The 23448-nt window shown below is 36.0% G+C and overlaps 1 long non-coding RNA gene across 1 annotated transcript; it reads left to right on the forward strand.

Moving 5' to 3' along the window:
- The first annotated feature begins 367 nt into the window (after nucleotides 1-367).
- LOC129743848 (uncharacterized) lies at nucleotides 368-15680 on the forward strand. Its single transcript, XR_008736702.1, has 3 exons — nucleotides 368-442; nucleotides 506-1182; nucleotides 15551-15680. It is a non-coding gene; the product is annotated as an uncharacterized LOC129743848 (long non-coding RNA).
- The last annotated feature ends 7768 nt before the right edge of the window (nucleotides 15681-23448 follow it).

A 23448-nucleotide genomic window follows, 5' to 3' on the forward strand; every position in this document is an offset into this window, starting at 1 on the left:
CCGAACCGGAACCCGAACGGATCAGCGTGGTCAACCAGGTTGGCGGTAACAGCAAACATTGCTGAAGAGGTACCAGATCTACGGAACTACTCAACGACCGTTACACAGTGGCTGCTGGTAGGTCAACAAAATACCTTTTTTTCAACAACGCGTTAACATGTTCCTGCACCTTTGACAGGTTGTTCCGCCGTGTTCAAACGGAAGCTCGAGAAATCGAGGTAGGAGTCCATCGCATCGAAATCCAACCAGCGAGAAAAGGGCAGCAAGCCACATACGGGGCGCAAGCAACGCCAACATAAGCGGTGAGTTAACCTCAAAAAGCAATGAGATTATGTACAGCAAATACATGTTGCGCTCTCATAATTTAGGCTCCCCCCCAACATCGCCAGCGTAACGCCTTGGAAAAGGCAGGATCCCGTGTGCACAACAGCCCCTGCAACGGGTAAGCCAAAAGCGTCCAGCAAGCAAAATTTAGAACTCGTAACTAATAAGGTTATGTCCTCAGGTCCTTTCTGGTTTTCTGCTTTTTCCTAGCTTTCACTGGTGGTATCGGCGAAAAGCATACGTTGTTGGACGTATTAGCGGTTCAAAGCGAAATCATCAGACGAGGAAGACCGTTCGGGGATCCAGGATTCCAGAAAGTAGCGCGCGGGCGAGTTCGCTGAAAAAAAGAAAGGAAGTAGGCTTTCCGGACAAGAGGCGCCTCTGCGTCTTCATTGGCCATCCATACGGCCGCCAGCACATTGTATTCAGCATCCTGCAAAGCCTGTCGTGCCTCGAGAACACGGGCTCACTTCAACCACATCCTGTGTTTTCGGCCACGCCATATCTCAGCAAAAGGATACACGGAGCAAAGCCGTTAGATTGCCTGTTGGATCCGGGAGTCCGCTGTTCGGACTCTTGCGTGGTGTACAGCGAAGCGACAACCGACCATCGACGATTCGTCAGCCATGAATACGATTCCATACGAGCACCATAGCGTCAGGCGGCGTTAATCGTCTCGCCCTTGTCAGTGCAACACCAGTAGGTTTTGGATGTCCGGTGCCCGAGCGTGCTGGTAAACATCCACTCACCATCACAATCAACAACCCGGCGGTCGAGGGATAATGGCGTGGAAGTAGTGAAACCGTCAAGAAAAAGCAGAACATCTCGTGCGGCGTACGTCAGATGGTGACCGAACATGTGAGTTTTTCCTTTGCTATGATCCATTAAATACATGCGAAATGAATATTCTATATTATCTTGTTGTGGCCATCCTTTCACTTGTGCGGAGTCGATTTTAAAGCCCTTTCACTTCAGCCACATGCAGTCAGTAATTAGAAAATCCAGTACACAGTTTTACAGTCAACTGAACAGCGTGGTTGAGAAAATGCGGAAACTGGCGAGACCCTGAAAGTAGGACTCTGCAAAGTGATCCTAAACAGGATCCAGGAAAAAATTGACGCTTCCCTTCGACGGCAACAAGCTAGATTCTGATCCGGACGAAGTTTCTTTGATATTTTATAGAAAAAAGTTAGCGATTCAAATTTATTAAGCATTTCCAGAGGGAGTATACAGTACCAGAATACTCCCTCTGGAAATGCTAAATAAAATTGAAACGCTAACTTTTTTCTATAAAATATCAAGGAAACTTTTAAAGTCAAACATCGAACTGATTCACATTAATAACATCCACGCTAGGAACACGAGAAGCGCGGGAAATATGATTTTTTTTATTGGGGGGAACAAGGACACAATTTGCGCAAAACAGCCTAGTACATCGTGGATTAAATCTCTTCAATACACTTCCAATAGAAATAAAAAATGCCAGAAATTTAGATACATTTAAGAAAACTCTGAAGTCATATCTTCTCAACCCACCTAGAGATATCAACCCACCTTGACGAAGCCTTACGGTACAAAGATAGGATGGTTAGTCGGGGAGTTCGATGCCTCTTTGCTTCACCGAAAAAACTTTTTAACCCTCATCCGCATTAGGGTGTCATTTTGACACCATTGCAAGTTTGAAGGCTTGTAACTTTTTTCAGAAGCTTCAAAATACAAAAATTTCTTCGGGGACCCTAAATGAATTCAAAAGTTCTTCAATATTGCATCTTTACTTTTTTTATGGACGAACCCTGGAAGTCTGGACAAAAAAACTCCCTTTTCCGACTTTTGGTGTCATTTTGACACCACAAAAGTAAAATCTATTTAAGTCGTTTGAATTATTATAAACTTCAAATAAAACTTACATCAAAAGAAACCTTGTAATGTCAGTAAAATATGTTTAGAACATTATATACAGCTAAAGTTACAAGTTTTCTCGTTATTCAGCATGAAAGAAAAAAAATCCCAAAAAACATGCCTCACGAAAACTGCTGTAGTTCATATGTTCCAGGTCCAAAAAAATATTTGCCTTATGCATATGAAAACTGAAGTTAATGCCTACATCATGAAGACAAGAAATATTTTTTTAAATTTTTTTTAACGAAATGGTCACAAAAAGTTCAAAAAAGTGGTCTAAAAAACCTACTTTTCATTCGATTGCTAGTAAATACTGTTTGAGCGATGGTAGAGTTTTGAAAAAAATATGACAACAAACTTTATTAAAATTTAATCCACATTCTAGTGAGGTGCAACAAATCACGCTGTGAGATTTCACAAAAATATGAAAATTATAAACGTAAAATCATTCCGGAATTCCTAGAACTACAAGCAGCCGTCCAGCGAAACGTGTTTGTTTGCTCTCCGATTAGGTACGGTGGGTGGTGATTTGGGCCGAGAGCGAAGCCGACAGACGAAATAATGATGCGTGTCGTGACAAGCAAACGTGAACTACCTACTATCAATAGAAAATTTCCAACCAAGAAACGTACGACACGCATCATTATTTCGTCTGTCGGCTTCGCTCTCGGCCCAAATCACCACCCACCGTACCTACTCGGAGAGCAAACAAACACGTTTCGCTGGACGGCTGCTTGTAGTTCTAGGAATTCCGGAATGATTTTACGTTTATAATTTTCATATTTTTGTGAAATCTCACAGCGTGATTTGTTGCACCTCACTAGAATGTAGATTAAATTAGCTTTCCAATGAATATACTTTTGATTGGTCCAAACAAAGTAAAAGCACTGAAAATCCGGGTACAAGCTGACGGTGGACCACAAAAACAGATAGAATTTCAATTTGTAAAAAAATTGCGCAAAGTAGTGAACTTTGAAAAATTCCAGTAAATTCAATTTTTGTTGCATCGAAAATCTAAAGACAGCAAAATGTTAGAATTTTAATAAAGTTTGTTGTCATATTTTTTTCAAAACTCTACCATCGCTCAAACAGTATTTACTAGCAATCGAATGAAAAGTAGGTTTTTTAGACCACTTTTTTGAACTTTTTGTGACCATTTCGTTAAAAAAAATTTAAAAAAATATTTCTTGTCTTCATGATGTACACACCAAAAATTTTATAATTTTAAACGTGCCAGAAACGCTTAAACACCTAATGGAATTTCGATCTAATCAAGAAAAGATATAATTTTACATCAATTCGAACACAAATATCACGCAAACTGGTAAAACCCCAAGAACCTATCCAGAATAGTCTAATTTTACATCACTTTCAATCTAAAATTAAATGAGCGTGAGAAAACGCAGTCAAAAACTCATCGATTTCGCTGTCGATGTTTTTTCTATCCTGAAAGTTTGTTTACAATCGCGCCGCGTAGTCAAAGAACCGATAAAGAATAAAACTTGTCTATATCCTGCCCCTGGTGAAAGTAGGCTGAAAAGACCAGCTCTAATCCGGGAAATACCGTATCTCCGTCAGTTGATGAACGACAACTGTGCCTAAAAAGTGAGTGGCTTGAGAATGTTAGCTTCCTGCAAAGCTCGGAGACCTGTTGCGGTTCAGGACCGTTCATCGATCATCGCTTGCTGTTCATGGCCAGACATGCAAGTATCACCATGGTGCGTATTTTGTCTGGAAACGAGATACTTATGCATATTCTTCGTATGGTGGCATCCGGAAACTAACAAAAACAAAATTCAAGAAATTTTACGTAAGTTTCTATGTACGCTTTTTAAAAAACTTCATAAGATGTGATTTGTTCTTGAACGATGACGTGCTGGTTCGGAAAAATTCATCTTAAATTGTTTCTTTTTGTAGCCACCACGTTCCAGAATACGAGGATCTTAAAAACATTACTTCACAGCTGAGCATCGGATATTTTCCCGGAACAACGCGATAGCTTTCTTCTTCAGAGAATTCGAGGCAAAACTGAGAAAAGCTATCATTTTACTGAATGAGCGGAAATTCATACTGGATAAAGCCGCCGACACTCGCTGGCTAGAATCATATGGAAGAAGCAGAGGTGAAGAAAGCTTCCGCCAAGTGTAAGAGAAGGGACAGCACTAACATCCTATTTCTGCTTCGGATCAAGCAGTCTAGCGTAACACTATCGGGAATACCCTGTGCTTCACTGTATTCGTGACTCGCTGGCTTCCGTACCTTAGTTGTATATTTAAGGCATAGAAAAGTGTCCTCTTCGAACGGCGAGATAACTTAACCTAGTAAGTAAGTATTTGTCATTGATTAACAAGTAAATGTGTGAACAATCTTTTAAGTATGCAGTTAAAATAGTATTGAGAGCTACTATACGATTCAAACATCTCAACCGGTTCACGCAATTTATACTTACGAATAAACTACTGAATTATGTAATCATAAATCAAATGATCGAATTAAAAACTATAACAATTAGGTACCAGTTATTGTAAATTTCTAAATGAATTGCATTTTTTTTAAATGTGAGTGGGAACTTTTTCAAAAACTTTGAAATTGTAATGAGTTTTCGTAGTTAAGTAAGGAATATTGGTGGTTTACATGCAATTGGTATTTTTTATATGACCTGTATTCGTAGCCATAAATCTTTACACTTGAAACATATTCATACTACTAACGATGTTAATAAGATCACCTTCACTTATGCAACTACTGAAACTCATATTTAAACTAGCATGTATCGTGCATGGAAACGCCTGCATTGACAACTCTAATGAATTCTATAAATGCTTTTATCTGAGCTCATTTTCCGAGCAGTTATACCAACAGTTTTACCATGAGTTGATTGAGTTGGTCATATCATCAATATTGTTCATCATTGTTCATGGCATGAGACGAGATTCTTTTCATTATCTGTGCTGTCCGATCCATGTCGTTTATCGAAATTCAACTAACGCCTGGTAGAACTGCTCGGAAAATTAGCACAGATAAAAGCATTTATAGATTTCATATGAGTCGTATATCTTCAGGCGTTTCAATGCACGATACATGCCATTGCCTTTATGAATTTCAGTAGTTGCATAAGTGAAGGTGATATTATTAACATCGCAAGTAGTATGAATATCATTCACGTATAGAGCATGAGATATTCATGACTATGAATTCTGTAGATAACAGGTCATTTTAAAAAACCAATTGTAATCTTCCAATTTTTTTACGAATATTGTGTTTAAACTTCACTTTGATCTTATTCTTTATTTTTTAGTGGTAACTGTAACATGAATCGATATTCTCATTTCGAAATCTTGTTTCAAGTTCTTCTTTAAAAATCTGATTGTGATCATGCATGGCTATACTGAGTTTTGATGCTAATTTGATTTTTACTCTCAATCACTCAATTCGAATTCTTTTTTTAAATCACTCTGAAATTAAAGTTTTATTTTCAATAGATCTGATAATGGATTGATTCTGATTTCTGATGTTACATTTTGATACTAATTTTTTATTATTAATTTATTATTTAAAACTGAAAGTGAAATTGAAAAGTTTAATTGGCAAAACTCGCAACCTCATTTTCAATTCACGGAATGCAATTAATAATTAAAATTTGGTATAGTAATTAAAACGAAAAAAAAATCACTTGCGAAACATTATTAGTATTTATATTGTTACTTTCAAATCATTTTAAATTTTTTTAAATGTATTTTTTAAATTTCCTTGTTTGTCGATTTTTTTTCTCCAACAGTTCAACTATGACATGAATCCACTGGGGACATATTCGTCGCTAGTGTACTTTATTATCCTGATGAAGTGTGATTTATAATGTTAAATATTTTTCATAGCATGTAAGTTATTATTTTCTTCCCAATATACAATTAATAAACGATAATATCGTGCGTGTTATAAATATACACAGAAATTAATGTTCTCTAAAAAAAAATATCACAATGGTTCAAATTACACCTATCAAAATTTACGGCTTAGCAAATATACCTCTGGCTAAAAATATCAAATGACATATCAATTTCATTTTCTTAACTAAAATTTATGTCCATGCAAATTGTTTTCTCTAAAAATTTATGGTTCCGAAAGCTTCTGTCATCTAAATTTAACAGAACCCTACGTTATTTTCGAGACAATCTAAATTTATGTCAAAAAAGATGCTTTCCTTTTGTGCATCCACTTAGATCTAAATTTACATCATCGATGATATAATGTTATATCAAAAATGACATTTAATTTATGTCAAAGAATTTATGGCTTCAAGCGTTTCTGTTTTTATTGGTGTAATTTTAGGTCAAAAGTGATGCTTCAATTTTGTGCATCCAATTTGACATAAATTTACACCAAAAAATTAATAGTGTGTAGGCATTAACTTCAGTTTTCATATGCATAAGGCAAATATTTTTTTGGACCTGGAACATATGAACTACAGCAGTTTTCGTGAGGCATGTTTTTTGGGATTTTTTTTTCTTTCATGCTGAATAACGAGAAAACTTGTAACTTTAGCTGTATATAATGTTCTAAACATATTTTACTGACATTACAAGGTTTCTTTTGATGTAAGTTTTGTTTAAATCGGTCCAACACGCCAAAAGTTATAACGATTTGAGCTTGTGGTGTCAAATTGACACCACAAGTGCTGATTAGGGTAATGAAATCTAATGCGGATGAGGGTTAATTCTTGCTTAGCACTCCCAAGACATTCTTCAGAAGCAACGCGACTTAGGCGCGGTAAAATCTACTTTCATGGACTCTTGGGAGAAAAAGGATAGGAAATTATCCTTGAGCTTTGCAATCCTTATACCCTCCCATTGTCCTATCCTATCCAACCCTATTCCATGTAGCAGAGTAGAAATGTGAAATGTAGACACTAGCCGGTAAGCCAGAGCATCCCCCGGATGAAAGCAAAGGAAAAGTGTTTTCACGTACACATCTGTAAAACCACTGGCATGAGCAGTTGACAACAGTCTTCAGACTAATCTAACTGCCAAAAAACCGTGAATAAATAAATAAAAAAAAACATCATCGACCACATCACAACGCGTCGAATAATACTGGAACAAATCAACGAATCCCAGGACTCTCTTTTGCTGGTATTCGTTGATTTCGAAAAAGCATTTGACCGACTGAACCACGAAAACATTTAGGCTGCATTTAGACGACGAGGAATCGCAGAGAAACTAGTCCATCTCATCGAAGCACAGTACAAGGCATTTTCGTGCAAGGTTCTGCACGACGGTGTCTTGTCCGATCCTATCCCGGTAACTGCTAGAGTGAGACAAGAATGTATTTTATCACCGCTGCTTTTTCTCATCGAAATGGATGAGATCCTGACTGTAGATAAACCCGAGGATTGCCGCAGAACCGTTCAACAATGGAGCAGCTGAACGACCTTGACCTGGCAAATAAAATTGTTTTGCTCGCCAAAAGACGACCAGATATACAGAGCAAACTCGAGGACCTCACCGAAAACTCAAAGGCTGCAGGTTTCAAAATCAATGTCGGAAAGACCAAGTCGATGGAAATCAACATAGAAAATCCTTCCTTTGTTGGTTGAACTAAAAAACCTTCATCAGAAAGGCACGATTTGCGTTTGCGAGTCTTCGGAACATCTGACGGTCATTCCAGATGTCTCTACGAACAAAAAGCCGAATCTTCAACTCAAACGTTAAATCCGTATTGTTGTACGGGTGCGAAACTTTGTGCGCATATGCGAAAACTGCAAGTATTTGTGAATCACTGCCTGCGGAATATTATACGCGCTTGGTGGCCTGGCAATTGGTCTCAAATTCGGAACTACATCGCTGGTGTCATCAAAGGGCGCTAGAAATCGAGATTCGAGAGATGGATTGGGCACACGCTGCGAAGAGATGAAAACGAGATTTGCAGAGAGGCACTTGAATGGAATTCAGGGGGCCATCGACGGAGAGGCAGACCCAGAAGTTCGTGACAGCGAAGCCTAGTCGCTGAAATCGCATTTTTAGAATTTCATATGCCCCGTTATTGTAGGGGTGAGGCGCGTGTTTTAAACCAGACGTCAAAATTTGGAACGAGGGTCACACTTAGGAGCCTTTCAATCAATAGTTTGAAGGGTTCATCTCTAATAAGCCACAATTTTAAAGCCAAGACTTATTTTCATTGCATTCTAAGCTATTAAGCGATCGTATTTGTCGAAGGACATTCAAAGATGCACGTTTCAGGAACACTACAATCTTGGAAAACTGGCCACCGACCGTGGTCTAGAGGATAGCTTTCAAGTCATCTAAGCCTTCTAAGCCAGCGGACATGAGATTGAATCATAGTCACGGCATACCTACATAGTGGGCTGTTAATTCTAGCATAGTTTAATTACAATTGATAATAATGTTTAAACACTTTGGAAACCTTCTTAAATTTCATTCAAGAATTGGAAATCCTTTCTTAAATCAAAATTTCAAACAGTCTTCGAAGCCAGACCGTACAGGAACGAACTCAACCACACCGTGTCAAACCAATTTCCAAAAAAAGCCAGACCAAAAGGACGCATCACCGCCCACCATCTTTATCCAGGTCCAGGATCATAAATTACACAGCAGCAGATTTGACAGCATTATGCTAAGTGTATCATTGCAATTGAATTAATTATTCACGGTGGATGGTCTCCTTGTGCCCATAGTGACTGTTTTCACGCACAGTCACTCTAACAACTCGAGGGAGGAGGCAAAGTTCCGCGAAGCGTGAATTCAGGCGAAAAGGCTGATAAGATTTGGTCTAATGAAGAACCGCCGCGAGGGTCCTTAATCCGCGATTTTAGTACCAGTTTTGTAGTTCGACAGCAGTCCTCCCGCAGAAATTGTATTAAACTTGCTAAAATTCTTTCTCGCTGGACCGAGGCCAAAGTCGAAAATCATTGTCCTGTGTTGGAGGCGAATGATAAGCGCCGTCTTTGTAGGGGAATTTTCTTTGGAAGTTTCCTAAGCCGGAGTTTATCTCCATTCAATTCTTTCCAGCAAGAAAAAACAGGCTTGTACATCATTATACCCACAATAGACAATTATAATGCTGTTAAAAGACGCGTTTTGAAAATCACTTCATCAACCAAGAGTAAGGTGGTTATTCAAAACAAGAGGGGAGAATGTGCCTTTCCAAAAATATGGAGTGGGTGCTACCAACCGAAGTTGATTTTTGAGAATAAGGAAATGTGGGAAAATATAGCGAAAATTCCCTACAGAAGAAGGGTGTCTTTCCCCTATGTCTGGAAGCAATCTGTACCAAGTATGGAAGAACTCTCCGAGGTAGGACGTCAGGAATGTTCAGATTTGTTGTCTATTATCAAAAGTCGTGTTCATTTTAAAATCGTTAATTTAATCTCTATGGAATTTTCGAGCCGTCGTTTGAGGGAGAATATCGTTGGGTTGATTTGGAACTACATATTTATTAAGCCTTTATTGGTGGTAGAAATTTTGATTAAATAGATCTGTTTTTAAACCTCAGCAGACAATTTAAATACATGTGCGTTCAAATAAGGATAATGTATTTTTGAAAAGCAAAGTTACCTATACAGATTTTGAAGTGAAAATATGAATTCATAAATCAGTCACGATGTGTCACGTTTCTGTTTTACTTCACAAATTGTAAAATTTAAGATATTCTACAATAAAATTTTTGATTATTCGTTTTCAATTTTTTCTTCATGATCTGTTGTTTCAATAATTCAATTCAAAATTTTGAAGATTTTCTAAAATTGCCGGGAATTCTGGGCTATCATGTTGATCGAATCAAAACAAACTAAAATCATATTGCAATACTTTGAGAGTTGTTGAAGTCGAACTTTTTTTTAGTTAATTTGAGTCAAAATCTGAAAATTAGGAATATGGATTGGTAGAAATTTCATATAGTTTGAAAACAATTAGACTAATAATGACTAATAAGACTAAAAAAACTGATAATGACCAAGTATAACTAAAAAATGTTGAAGAATCAAACATTATGAACAAAACAAGTAAAATGTAAAATTGTTAAATGCATAAAAAAACATGATAAAAAAAATATCTTAAAATGTTCCAAAATTTACTAAACATAATGTTAATGATAACAGTAATGACTATTTTGCAGTAATAAGTGAAAAAAGACAGTTGAGGATAGAAATCGTTCGATTTTAGCAACAAAAAATGTTCAGGCGTATTGACAACATCGAACAGGGTCTGTACAAACAAGTGACTAGTAAATGTAAAGTAATACATATGAGGCCCTGGGAGCCCTTATACCCCTTAGTACATAAAAGTTTATTTTGTGACCAAACCCACCGGGCGTTGCTATTTCGATCGGTACCGTACACTGGGGGAACTTTGATCACTTTTTTCATTCTTTTTTGAATATTTTGAAAGGGGTTGCCTTTTCGTAATACCTAAAAGTTTTAAAACCCTTACTGAGGTGCGGAGTATTAAACATGATCACTGATTGCAGTAAATTCAAACGTCATTGGTGGTTATAATTGAATGTTTGTTACAAAACCAGATTTCGAGTTTCGGGGTAACTTCGATGACCATGGTTTTTAGGTATCTCAACATCTTCAAATTTATTGTTTTGATGCCATTTAGCACAGATGGCTCAAAACATCGATAACAGTAATTTTTTGTTTGGACTTAAAAGAATTTTTAAACGTTTTCTTTAAAAATCAAATATACTCAAAAGATGGAGAATGTTGATGCATTTAGGGGCAAAAATTATGAACATTTCTCAATATTTGTTGGCCTCAAAAACAAATAAACTTTTACCTTCATGCAGTTCCATAAGGCCTCGCACAGTTCCCATCTTCTTTTTTTCTCCAAACTTTACCATTTGAAAGGGTTTTTAGTCATTTTTTCTATACGGGCTTTTTCAGGGAAAAAGACCGTTTTTGTTTCAATATCCAAGAATTATCATCAAATGACCATAAAAATAACACTTAAACTTAACCTTAACCAAGAAAAACAGTTAAACTTTCACATTAAACAACCCCTTTGCTCCTAAATGTTTAAACTTGATTAGGAGAAATGTTTGTTTGTGAGGCTTTAAAAAGCCGATATTTCAAGATTTCAAAATTATATTTTAAGTAATATAAAAAATCTCCTAATAAAAACAAGAATTAGCTTATTTGTAACTCAATTTACATGTTTTCAAACGTAGCAAACAGATTTCAGATATTTTAACTTTATACTTAGTTAATGATGATTATCTGCAAAAATTTCACGTTGATCAAAGTTACCCCGCTGATCAAAGTTCCCCCAGTTCACGGTATTTTAGATGTTTGGATTGATTGCGTTTTTATCTACTTACTAAATGAGTTATAATTCAGTACTCGTAGGATGTTAAAATATATCAAAAAATCTATACGATCATAGCTAAATTATATCAGTTTTTGATATGCTCCTATCAAGATTATATCTGGTTCAGATAGCACAGTTTGATATTGAACAGAACAAATTTTATCAAAATTATAACTTATCAAGATATGAGTGCTTCGAGAAAATTTTCTAGTGGAAGGTCAATAAACCACATTATTTGATAAAACCATGCCCCATTTTTGGTTTCCCAAAATTTTGATTCAATTTTATGAATCTGTTGAGCGAAACTCGTTAATGTAAGGTTTGAGCCGTTGACTTCGATGTCCGTGTTTCAGAAAAAGTTGTACGTATATCAAAATAAGATATAATCATTTTATTTTAGGACAATCCGAAAAAAATCTTGATCCTTGAATATGACCTCAACCCCATTCAAGTTTGTCAATCAGAATAAGATATAATTCAGATTAGAGAAACTTAAAATCGAAAATTTGGAGTACTTAATTATAACTGAATCAGATGTAAATATATTGGTGAGATACGTTTGAGTTATTATTTTGATATGCTCCTCTGATCGGGTATATCTCGAATCAGGTTAGCGACTGTTGGAGCGCTATAAAGTTGGTACATTTGTATTTTTTTTTTTTCGAATGTAAAAATATGTAAATAAATATCTAAAAATTAAAAAAAAATCATCAATACAGTTTCCACATAAAGAATCCTTCGGCATGATTATCTGAAAATCGATCCATTTTTATACTAATATCCCTTTGGCTCTAAGGGCCTCATGCATATTTTGGCAAAAATTGTTGAATTCCAACCTAACATCATCATTCAGCGCAGGTACTTTGAGACGGCCCAAACCACCCTGCCCGGCACTCATCGTCATTCTTTTTTTCCGAAGTGGATTCGGGTGTGAGATATCTCATTTACAGTGACTGACATCAATCCAACACGCCCATTGAACATGAACACGTTCATTGCACTGCACTGGGTCCATTCAGTTCGTCACTTTACACACGTAGGAGAAATAAAAACCTGCTGCTGGATGCTCCTAGATGGTAAACGCAGGACGACCGAACGACAGGACAGGATGACATCCCGACATCATTATGCTGCAACGTATCAACACTCTGTACCCCCAGTCAGATGCTTCCTCTTCAATCTCCTGTTCGCACTACTGCAATGATTCTGATTGAGACGAGTGACACTGCTCTGCGAGGGATGGGGATGAAAGACTCCTTGGGGAATCCTCGCTCGCTGCTGAATGACGACGACGACGACGTGCTGGGGGAAAATCGGGAATGAAGACAACAAAGAGTTTTCCCATAAATTAGATATCTATCAACAATCGTTTCGGCTTCTTTTTTTCCTTTTCTTCTTCATGCTGGACCAGCCCTTTCTGCTGATTTTGTGTCTATTGATCACGTGCATATCATGTCTGCGATGATTGTCGGGCAAAACTACTCTGGGTCATGGGTGGCAATCGATGTGGAAGATTGAGGCGAATTTTTCAACCTGGCACTCGGGTATTGATTTTCTGGTCGCTGTTTCAATGTCATATTTAGGATGAATTTTGTTCAAAAATGAAAGTTCAATTAGTATTGATTTAACTCTCAATTAATTAAGTTGAATTCAGATGCAAGAAAAAGGAAAATGAGAATTAATTTTTAGTAGGTAAATTTTAGTTTGGTAAATTTAGTGTTTTCTTAAATTTTGCAGACGTTGGTTAGCGAAAGTTTCTTACTGGAAAAATATCATCATATGCCGCCTACGAAGTGCTGTACCGAATCCTACTCCGCCGCCTAACGCAATTTACAAGTAAACAGATTCGTGGAAAGTAATCAGACCGGCTTCATGGAAGGACGGTCTACGACGGACCAAATATTCACATTACGGCAAATCCTTCAAAAATGCCGGGAACACCAAGTCCCTACGCACCATCTATTCATCGACTTCAAAGCCGCATACGACACGATCGACCGTAACGAGCTATGGAAAATCATGGACGAGAACGGCTTTTCCGGGAAGCTGATCAGACTGATCAAGGCGACGATGGATGGAACGCAGTGCTGTGTGCGGATTTCGGGTGAATTGTCGAGTTCATTCGAATCGCGCAGGGGGCTCGACAAAGTGATGGTCTATCCTGCATGATGTTCAACATCGCGCTAGAAGGTGTTATTCGACGAGCCGTGGGCGAAATGCGGGGCACGATTTTCAACAGATCCTGTCAACCTATCTGCTTTGTCGGCGACATTGATATAGATATAGGCAGATTATCTGCGGCGGTAGATAAAATCTACCTACCCCAAAAAAGGATGAAGAAATGGATTGATAATAAATATGAACGTCCAAGACCAAGGGGCTGAAAGAGACGAAAATATCAGAATTGACATTTCAGTACCACACTGACATTTTGGTACCAAAATACCATTGAAATCAAATGGGAACTTCAGACCCTTGTCCAAGACTAAGTATATGCTGGCCTGCTGATCCGAGATCAACCGAGCCCGGTTGTTCGGCAATAAGGAAGTTGCAATAGAACAGTTGCAAAAGGCTGTACGGGAGATAAGGGCATAATGGCCACCTTAAGGAAAACGCTTATTTAACCATAGAGAACAGCTTTAGGTGAATAACATCACTGTTTCGTGTTCAGACACTAAAATAGTCTATTGCCTAATTGGCTGAGAACCCCCATTCTGGCAGTATAAGCACCATTAAACAGGGTACGTTGAGCGTTTTCTGCCGGGGAATCTAGCAGCGAGTTCAACTCAATGAAGTCAACTGAATAATAGAGCTACAGCTTGACTTCTTTCATCTGACGATTTGGCCTATTGGTAAGGTGTCGGAGAGGTAATCAGTAGACTGGAGTTCGATTCCTGATCGAGGTGATTTTTTTTTTCATTTACCGTTCATGATCGATGCATTTTGCACTCAACGGTGAGGCATAGATCCATCAAACCAAAATAATCTAGGTCTGTTTGTGGAATTCAAACAATTCACACACGATCATACATTATGTTTCTGGTGCTTTGTTTGGCGGATGATGCTACTAGGCGTATAATGTAATAATAAAAAAAAATCAATCACGAATGGTATTTGAAAAAAAAAAATCACTCCGAGCGGGAATCAAACTTGAGTCTACTGATTACCTTTCCAACACCTTACCAATAGGCCAAATCATCAGATGAAACAAGTCAAGTTGTAGCTCTATTATTTAGTTGACTTTATCGAGTTGAATTCGCTGCTACGGCAGAAAACGCTCATCGTGCCCTGATTGATAGTGCTCTGTTCGCCCCGAGTAAACAAATTAAAGTAAAAACGCGTTTTAAAATTGATTAAAGTGAAAAATCAAAAAATTTATGTTGCTGAAAATTGAGAAACAATGTGTGAATCATGTTGCAGTGCGTACATTTTAGATCAAGATGACTTAAAGGTCATAAATGCTTATTTGGTGGTGCTCAAAAATTATAATATGTAATACTATAAATAGTACGAAACAAATCCTCATGAAAATTTGTTTAAGGGAGGAAATATGAGTAGCGGTTCGAAAAATCGACTTTTTTATTTTGCATTTTCTTGAAGCTTGAGGTCTCAAAAATATGTTGGTCCAGGATCCAAGTCGATATCTTCAAAAATAACGAAGTTATGACCAAAAGAGTAAACCAACTCCAGAGCGCACCGTAGCGCATGTTTTGCGGGCGAGTCGAAGCAGGAACGGAGAGCGACCCGAGGTAAAAGCTCAGGAACAGACTAAAGAAGCTCGAATTCGGCGCCGATAACAATATTTGGAGAGTTTGAACATTCTTTCGGCTGTGAAAAACCTGCCCGGTCTTTGACGTACTTTGCAATTTTCTGCTTAATTTTTTTTTTAAATTGTCAAAATAGTGACGAACTTTTAGGTAAAAAACGCTTTTTATGTTTAAATGTCCGCCATTTTGTCCAAAATCAATTTTTCCAAAATTTTCACTCGGATTCACTCATTTCAGATGAAAACTGCCGCCGTAATCCCTGTCACCGCAAACCATGTTTTGCCAGCAGAGCTCTACGGAAACCGTAATATTTCCCCCTTAAGGAAATACGTACTTTTGTAGAAAAGAGAAGTGCTTAGTATACCCCGGGTGCTCGTTATGCCCTTATCTCCCCTATTTAATAATCAATTCGTTTGATCAAAAAACTTTCTAATAAGGAAATAAAGGTAATCTAATGATAATTCATGTAAAAATTATCAAGAAAATAATCGGTTTTTTTTGTGAGAAACATTTCTACTTTATGCTTGTTTTTTTTTTCATCGTCAGGGGCACACTTTTTTCAGTCATGATGTTGATCAGTTTTTACTAATTATACTTCATCGAATCTGCATAAATATTGGGTGGCTGCATCCTTCTCCTTCAATTTCCGCTACTATTCAACCCAATAATTCTCTTTTGAAAGAAACTAATTGTAATTTGAAGTATTCAGTTGTTTTGAAATTAACAAAATTTTATTAACACCCAAACACCAAACACACATGAGCGAAATTGCTTTGTAGAAGCTCAAGCTCTTAGAGCCAAAGGGGTAGCTATACGAGCAAAAATGGTCAATTTTAAGTTTATAATGCCATGCAAACAAATATATCATTTTTCAATCTTATTTGGGTGTTTTTTTTTTAGATTTTAACTATTTTATTTACACACTTTTGCGCTACGAATACGAATTTTCGAAAAATATTTTGATATTGGAATAACGCAACCACTTGAAAGTGTGTTTTCTCGAAATAAGCTTTTACGCTTTAATAACTCTTTGGCTCCAAGGGTCTTTACACAATCTTTTTTAACTATTAATGATATGTTCTACCGTTATATCTATTGTTTTGATTGTATTTACTACCAACTTTATTATTGTTCAAATGTTAATAATAATCACCTATATATATAAAACAGGGAGAGAGACAGAAATGTACGAACACGCAAAACTCTTCACTGGATCATCCGATTTGCATGCGATTTTTTTTGTTGTGTTTGTCTTCACGCGAAGAAAAACACAACGGAGAGATAATTTCGAAAATGTTTTTTGTGAAATTTGAAAATTAATTTTTAGTTCTTATTCGTATCAAATAAAAGTCATGGCACCAAATTTCCATTTTTTTTTTGCATTCGAATCACCCAGAGTAAGAAGGCGCCAAAAGCAATCAAGGCTTACTAATGTTCATCCATCTCTCTATAGGAAGTTTTGGCGCCCATTTTCATTGCCAGTGTACTTTTCGCGTGGCACCATTAAAATGGATACTTGGATATGATTGTCCTTATGGGGTGCTGCAACTAGCCGGTAAGAAGCATATTTACGAATTTGTTTTTTGTTGCATCAGAATCAAGGCAATTCTAATATTTTCTTAGATGATTGTTCGTGCACTGTTATTTTTTTCTTAAAGTCATATTCTTTTACCAACTCAAGCAATATGGATGTAAAATTTTTGATAGACTCAAAACATTACCATTACCAAATCATTTTTGATGAGTTTTGATATAACTGATAAATTAAAAAATCACATTTATTTATTTTTGGTTGATTTTTAGAAGATGTTAGGAATTTATCCAGTCAGTTTGAGAATTGAATGGTATCAATTTTGTGATTCCAAGTAAATTGCATCACTATCATAAGAACGGATTGGAGGATCAGGAAACATTGATAAAAGGAACTTTTCCAAAGTTTAGCTATATAGGACTTTAACTTGATACTAGATCCAACTCTCAGTTTCAAAAGTCAGAAAAAAGGATCGTAATCAAAAATATCATCAAACTTGAAAGAATATGAAAAATTAACATTGAGGTATGGATCTCTTGAAAGGAAATTTTCTTCCATTGAGATCCTTATCGTAATTTTGTTTAATTATAGCATACATTTCCTCGCAGTAAATCATAAACTTTTATGTTCTCAGCATGATTAAAATTTTGTTCGCGTTTTTCTTTGTTTTGCTGCCAGACGTGCTGAGAACAGTAACGTCCATTACCAGGGGGCTCAATTGAGCCTTTTGGTGTGGGGGAGTGTGGTGGGCCGCTACAAAATTCTAAAAAGTAAAAAGCATGCCACCTCAAATTTCGAAACATTTATTTAAGTATAGAGAAAAACCTGAACCATTACACAAAACTACAAAAAAAAAAGCTTCGTACCAGATCAGACCAAAAAAAACAATCGATCAAGCACAAGTGAGTTTAAGAATATAATCAACAAAAATAAAATCAAGATCAAAGAAAATCAGCTTTTAAATTTACGTTCAAATATAACTGAAAATCCAGATTCATAAAACCAAATTCAGAATATTGATATAAATTAACAATAAAATTCAGAATTAAATTTAACTGTTTGGATAACAGTTTCTTATCTTACGATCATAAACTAAACTTTTAAATAATTTGTGATTGCTTTGAATTTTTATTCCAAATTTTCAAAATAGGTTTGCCTCCATTTAAGGTTTCAAATGCTAAGAGAAAAGTAATCCAAAAACATGACAGTTTAAATTCTTTTTTTTTTTTAAATTTCCTGATTTAATTTGCCAATCCCTAACTGAAAATTGAAAAAAAGATAATGGTGACACAAATTTTAAAGACATTTTCAAACATTATGTTGATTAGAAAAGTGTTACTGTAAAATGAGATGAATAGTGACATTTCCTGAATTGTTAAATATTTGTAAAACTCAGCTCTGTCAATTCACTATAAGATTCAATTAGTGTATTTATAACAAAGTCCGAAAAAACGTCATTTGAAATAATGAAAAAAAAAATTAAAAATTAAGTTTATTTTCATTATTCTTAAAATGTTCTGGTTCCAATCCAATGTATTTAAATACATAGGTAAACACAAATAAAAAAAAAACTCAGTTTATTACAACTCCAGCAAAAAAGATCCATTTTCTGTTCAAATCAATCTTCAGCAATTTTTAAAATACTTGATCAGATAGGAGTTTTTGAATAGAATGATGGCTCAACTAAATTTAAACTTGATAGATTAAGCGTTCTTAAGATACCGGAAGAAAATATGTTTGCTACACCCAAAATAATCTGCACGTAGCGGCTACGTGAAAAACTACATAATTTTTATCCAATTGATTTTCACGTAAATGCTACGAGATGATTATGTAAACGCACCCCTATAGGAATTGATGCTTGATGAAAATCACCTACAACTTACGTGAATTCCTAGTGAGTTCAACTTCATGTGACAGTGGAAGCTGTGTGAAATATTGATCGATTTAAATTTTTCTTTTCCCTTTAGTTGTATTGTCAATAATAATAAGAAAATTTAGAAAAAAAAATAAATTTTATTTTACAATCAATCACACCACTACTTTAATCACTATCACTGGATAAATCACTTGAATTATAATCTAGAATAAAATAAATATGATTCCGGGTGGTTTAACGGCGCACTTAGGTTTTTACGATCCTGTAGAAATTGAAAAATATTAATCAATTACAATTCAATACTTAAGTGATTAACAATTTACCTTGTCTGTAGACAGCTTGTTCCTTGTTGCGGGGAAGATTCAGAACGAGAGAAAAAATTCTTCTGCCTTTCATATTGTTTGAGTCGTGGTGTAGCCTACCGGGCGTCCCTGCGGGATCATAAATTCGACCCAGTTAACATTTTTAGCTCTCTTTTAAATAACGGTCACCTTGCCTGAAAAATTATCATCAAATTAGAACACATCGAACAGATTTCAAAGATATTATTTTAAATTAATCTCACCAGAACGGAAAAACTTGTTCAGTTTGCTTTCCAGCTCTCCAGAATTTCACTCTTGGTGTGCCGGAACTTGTTGAATGGTGCTTTTTCCGACTGGTCTGGAAGAATTGATTTTCTTTCTTCCGCGCAATATTCGGGTACATTTTAAATTTTAAACATCAAAACAGACACCGCTGTAGTGAATAAAGATGATGAGATAAATAAAATTGATTATTGAGAAATAATTTCACCTCAAAAATCTTCACAGCAGCAAACAAAACCAGCTGACTGACTGCCAACTCCCTTATCTTATAAAAATTTGCGAATGATGCGACAAAACGGATTTTGAGTCATCCACTTAGAATTTACGTGAAATTCATGCGCAAGTGATTTGGAAATAAATAAAATACTTACCACCGGGCGTTCTTGAAAGACTGTGGTTACTAAAGAATTCACGTAGAATCGATATTATGCAACAAAATCTTGTTTTACGTGAAAAATCCCGTAGAAAAAATTTCTAAATTATTTTGGGTGAACCAAAAGTTAACGTAACTTATTTGTATATTGAACTATAATTCTGGATTTTTTTCTGACACAAGAATTTCCACTTGCTTTTATCCACTCAAAAGGAAGGCTGACTAAGGAACAGTGCTAAAATATAAAAAAAAAAATCTCAAAAATACAGGCTCAGCAAAGTTTGCCGGGTCAGCTAGTGTTCTATAAAAAAAAGTTGTCAATTGATGCGATATCAATTTATAACCATACCAAATGGAGAAGTTTTAAATCTGAGTATTTTTACATTAAATCAAATATAGCAACGAAATCGGGGGTAGACAAAATCGGGTGCAGAAATAATCGGTACGTGACAAAATCGGGGATTCACTGTAGAATATTTTAAGGCGATTTTTTATCATAAGCAGAAAAGACCATTGATTTTTTTTTTCGAATTTTAAATGACGGGGTTATCTTCTAAGGCACTCTATTATTGTTTTTCATACTTCGTTCAGTCACAATATTTTCAATTACTTTCCAAGAAGGTATTTTGAATGGGATTCGAGAAAACCTCTATAAGGAAAAAAGATTGTTCCAGAACCTCTATAAAAATAAAACTGGATAAGCAACCTCTCGGGGCGAGAAAAAAGTTCGTCTCTCTAGACTCTCGCTTATCCAGATTCGACTGTATTAAACAAAATGTTTCAAAACCTTCTTTTAATTTTCCATTTTTTTTACTTTGTGTTTAATTCAAAATGCTTTGTGCCTTGTGATCAAAGCATATTTTTCTCAAACTGGATTGATTAGATATGTTGATTTATCAGCCCTTTTCGTCAATCGGCTGTACTAAACCCGTCTATGCATGTGAGTCCCTAAATGCAAACTAAGAAAAACGCATCAATAGTTTTGTTTTTCAGATACTTTGTACAGGTCAACGGCCTTTTGAATGGCAATTTCTTCAAAACTTCGGGAACAAAGTTTGTACAGAAACTGATTTTTATGTAATTTAGGATGAAACCAAAATAACATTAGACTTATAATTTAGTTAGAAAATTATGCGAAAAGTGCGAATTTTTCAAACATCATTATTTTTTAATTTTATGAAGACATTTATCACCGTAATTTATGTTTGTTATCTGTTAATGAAAGGAAATTTGATATGTGATGATAATGCTGCTAAATCAATTCCACCCGTTCATTTTCACGATCTTTAATTTTTCCCAAGTTTCTATCCGCTTATCTTCTAATATATAAAGATGAGTTGGACTATATATGTTTGTTGGTTTGTTTGTTTGTTTGTATGCACCTTATACAAATCCACACCGCTTAACCGATGAGCCTGAAATTTGGTACAGAGGTGAAGTTGAACCAGGGTAAGGTTTTAGTAATATTTTTGGAGTTCCTCATAGGGAAAGAAACTGAATTAAGGGTTGGGAGTTGAAGACTGCGATCACAATGCTTTGATTGCCGTGTAGGAATTTATTTAAAAGGAAGATTAGACAATTAAATGGGCGTTTTCTGGAAAAAGTTTAAACCAAATCCAACGCATGAAACATTTAAGTTATTAAATCTGAACTTGAGTTATTGTTAATCATCAACGTGTTCAATTCTACCATTCAATTATGAAAAAATTCAAACCAATTAGTACTTTGAATTTATACGACTGATTTCTAAGGATTTTGACATTGATGACTCTTCACGATAATTCATGGAACAGTTGTGTCAAAGAATAAAAAAAATTGAAATGTTACTTAAATAACACGTTTTCCATAAAATTATGAAATGGGTGATTTCGGTTCCGAGAATATGTGTTTTTTGATAACTTTAAGAACTATATTAGTGGAACTTTCAACACCTAAAAGACCTTGTCATAAAACAGTGTGAAACTAAACAGCGAAAATAAACACATTAAAACATGTAGAGGAAGCCTTCAACAAGGTTTCAGCGGAAGTCTTTTCAGATATTACATAAATCTATATATATAAAAATGAATTTCTGTCTGTCTGTCTGTCTGTCTGTCTGTCTGTCTGTCTGTCTGTCTGTCTGTTCCCTATAGACTCGGAAACTACTGAACCGATTTGCGTGAAACTTGGTAGGTGGGTATATTGGAGGCAGCGGAAGGTTCCTATTATGGTTTGAGACCCCTCCCTTTCTCATGAAGGGGGGGGAGGGGCCTCCCAAGCAAAAGTCAATTTTTCGCATAAATCGAGAACGCATCAAGTAAATGGTATCAAATTTGGCATGGGGTGGTATTTGGGAACAAGGAATGTTTCTATGAATATTTGGTACCCCTCCCTCCTCTCAATGGGGTGATAGGAAGGAGGGAGGGGGGCTACCTTACAATTTATCATACAACTCGAAAACTAATCAAGATATTGGAACCAAATTTGGCATGGGAAGGTATTTGGATACGAAAAATAATTCAATTGTTATTCGAGACCCCTCCCTCTTTCCAGTAGAAAGGGGGGGGGCTCTTTCATAATTTTTTTACATAACTCAACAACTAATAAAGCAAATGGTACCAAATTGAGACCCCTCCCTCTTTCCAGTAGGAAGATATTATGGGGGGAGGGGCCTCTTTATAATTTTTTACATAACTCAAAAACTTAAAAACTAAGCTAATGGAACCAAATTTTGCATGGGCGGGTATTTGGGAACGTGACATGTTCTAATGATTGTTTGAGACCCCTTCCTTCTTCCAGCAGGGAGTGAGGAAAGAGGAAGGGGAGTTTCATACAATTTTTACTGCATAACTCGAGAACTGCAACTGTAAATGGAACCAAATTTGGCGTGGAACGATATTTGGGTACGAGAAATGCTTCTATGAATATTTGGTATCCCTCACTCCATCAAAAAAGGGGATGAAAAGGAGGGGAGAGGTCTTCCTTTCAATTTTTTGTATAATTGGATAACTGATCGAGAAAATTGAACCATATTTGGCATGTGAGGGTATTTGGAGACGAGAAATGTGTTTTATAATAAATTGAAGCCCCACCTTTTCTCAGCGGAAAGATATAAAGGGGGAAAAGGGGCTTCCATACAAATGTTTTGCATAACTTGAGAATAAATCGTTCAAATGATACCAAACTTGGCATCATACAGTATTTGAATACGAAAAATATTTTTAGGAATATTAAGTTTTCACCCCTCCATTCAATGGGGAGAACGGAAGGGGGGATGGTACTTCCTTTCAAGTTAATGCATAACCCAATAAATTACAACGCAAATAAAACCAAATTTGGCATGGGATGGTATTTTAATACTAGAAATTTTCCTATGTGAAACGAATCCTTTCTTACAGTAGGAGGATAGAATTGGGCATATAGGAAGGGAAGAGGAATGCATTTAACTTTTTTTTTACAAAATCCGAGAAATGGACAAAACTTAACATAAAAATTCATTTTGGTAGGATTCTATGATTATCTGACACACCATCCTCCTTTCAGTGAGTAGGTACATAGGAGGAGGGAGGTGAGCCCAATACAATTTTGTTAGCATAAGTTCTCAATTTATGCTAACGAAGCCAACAAATGGAAACAAATATGGCATGGAAATGTACTTGGTTACGAGATATGTTTCTACGATTGTTATAGACTCTTACGCTTCACAGTGTTGAGAGGGGAAGAAAGGAGGGAGCTCCATATAAATTTTGTTGTAAAGCTCAAAAACTTATCAACCAATGGAACTATATA

Source organism: Uranotaenia lowii, chromosome 2, assembly GCF_029784155.1.
Source record: "Uranotaenia lowii strain MFRU-FL chromosome 2, ASM2978415v1, whole genome shotgun sequence".
Taxonomy (NCBI): Eukaryota; Metazoa; Arthropoda; class Insecta; order Diptera; family Culicidae; genus Uranotaenia; species Uranotaenia lowii.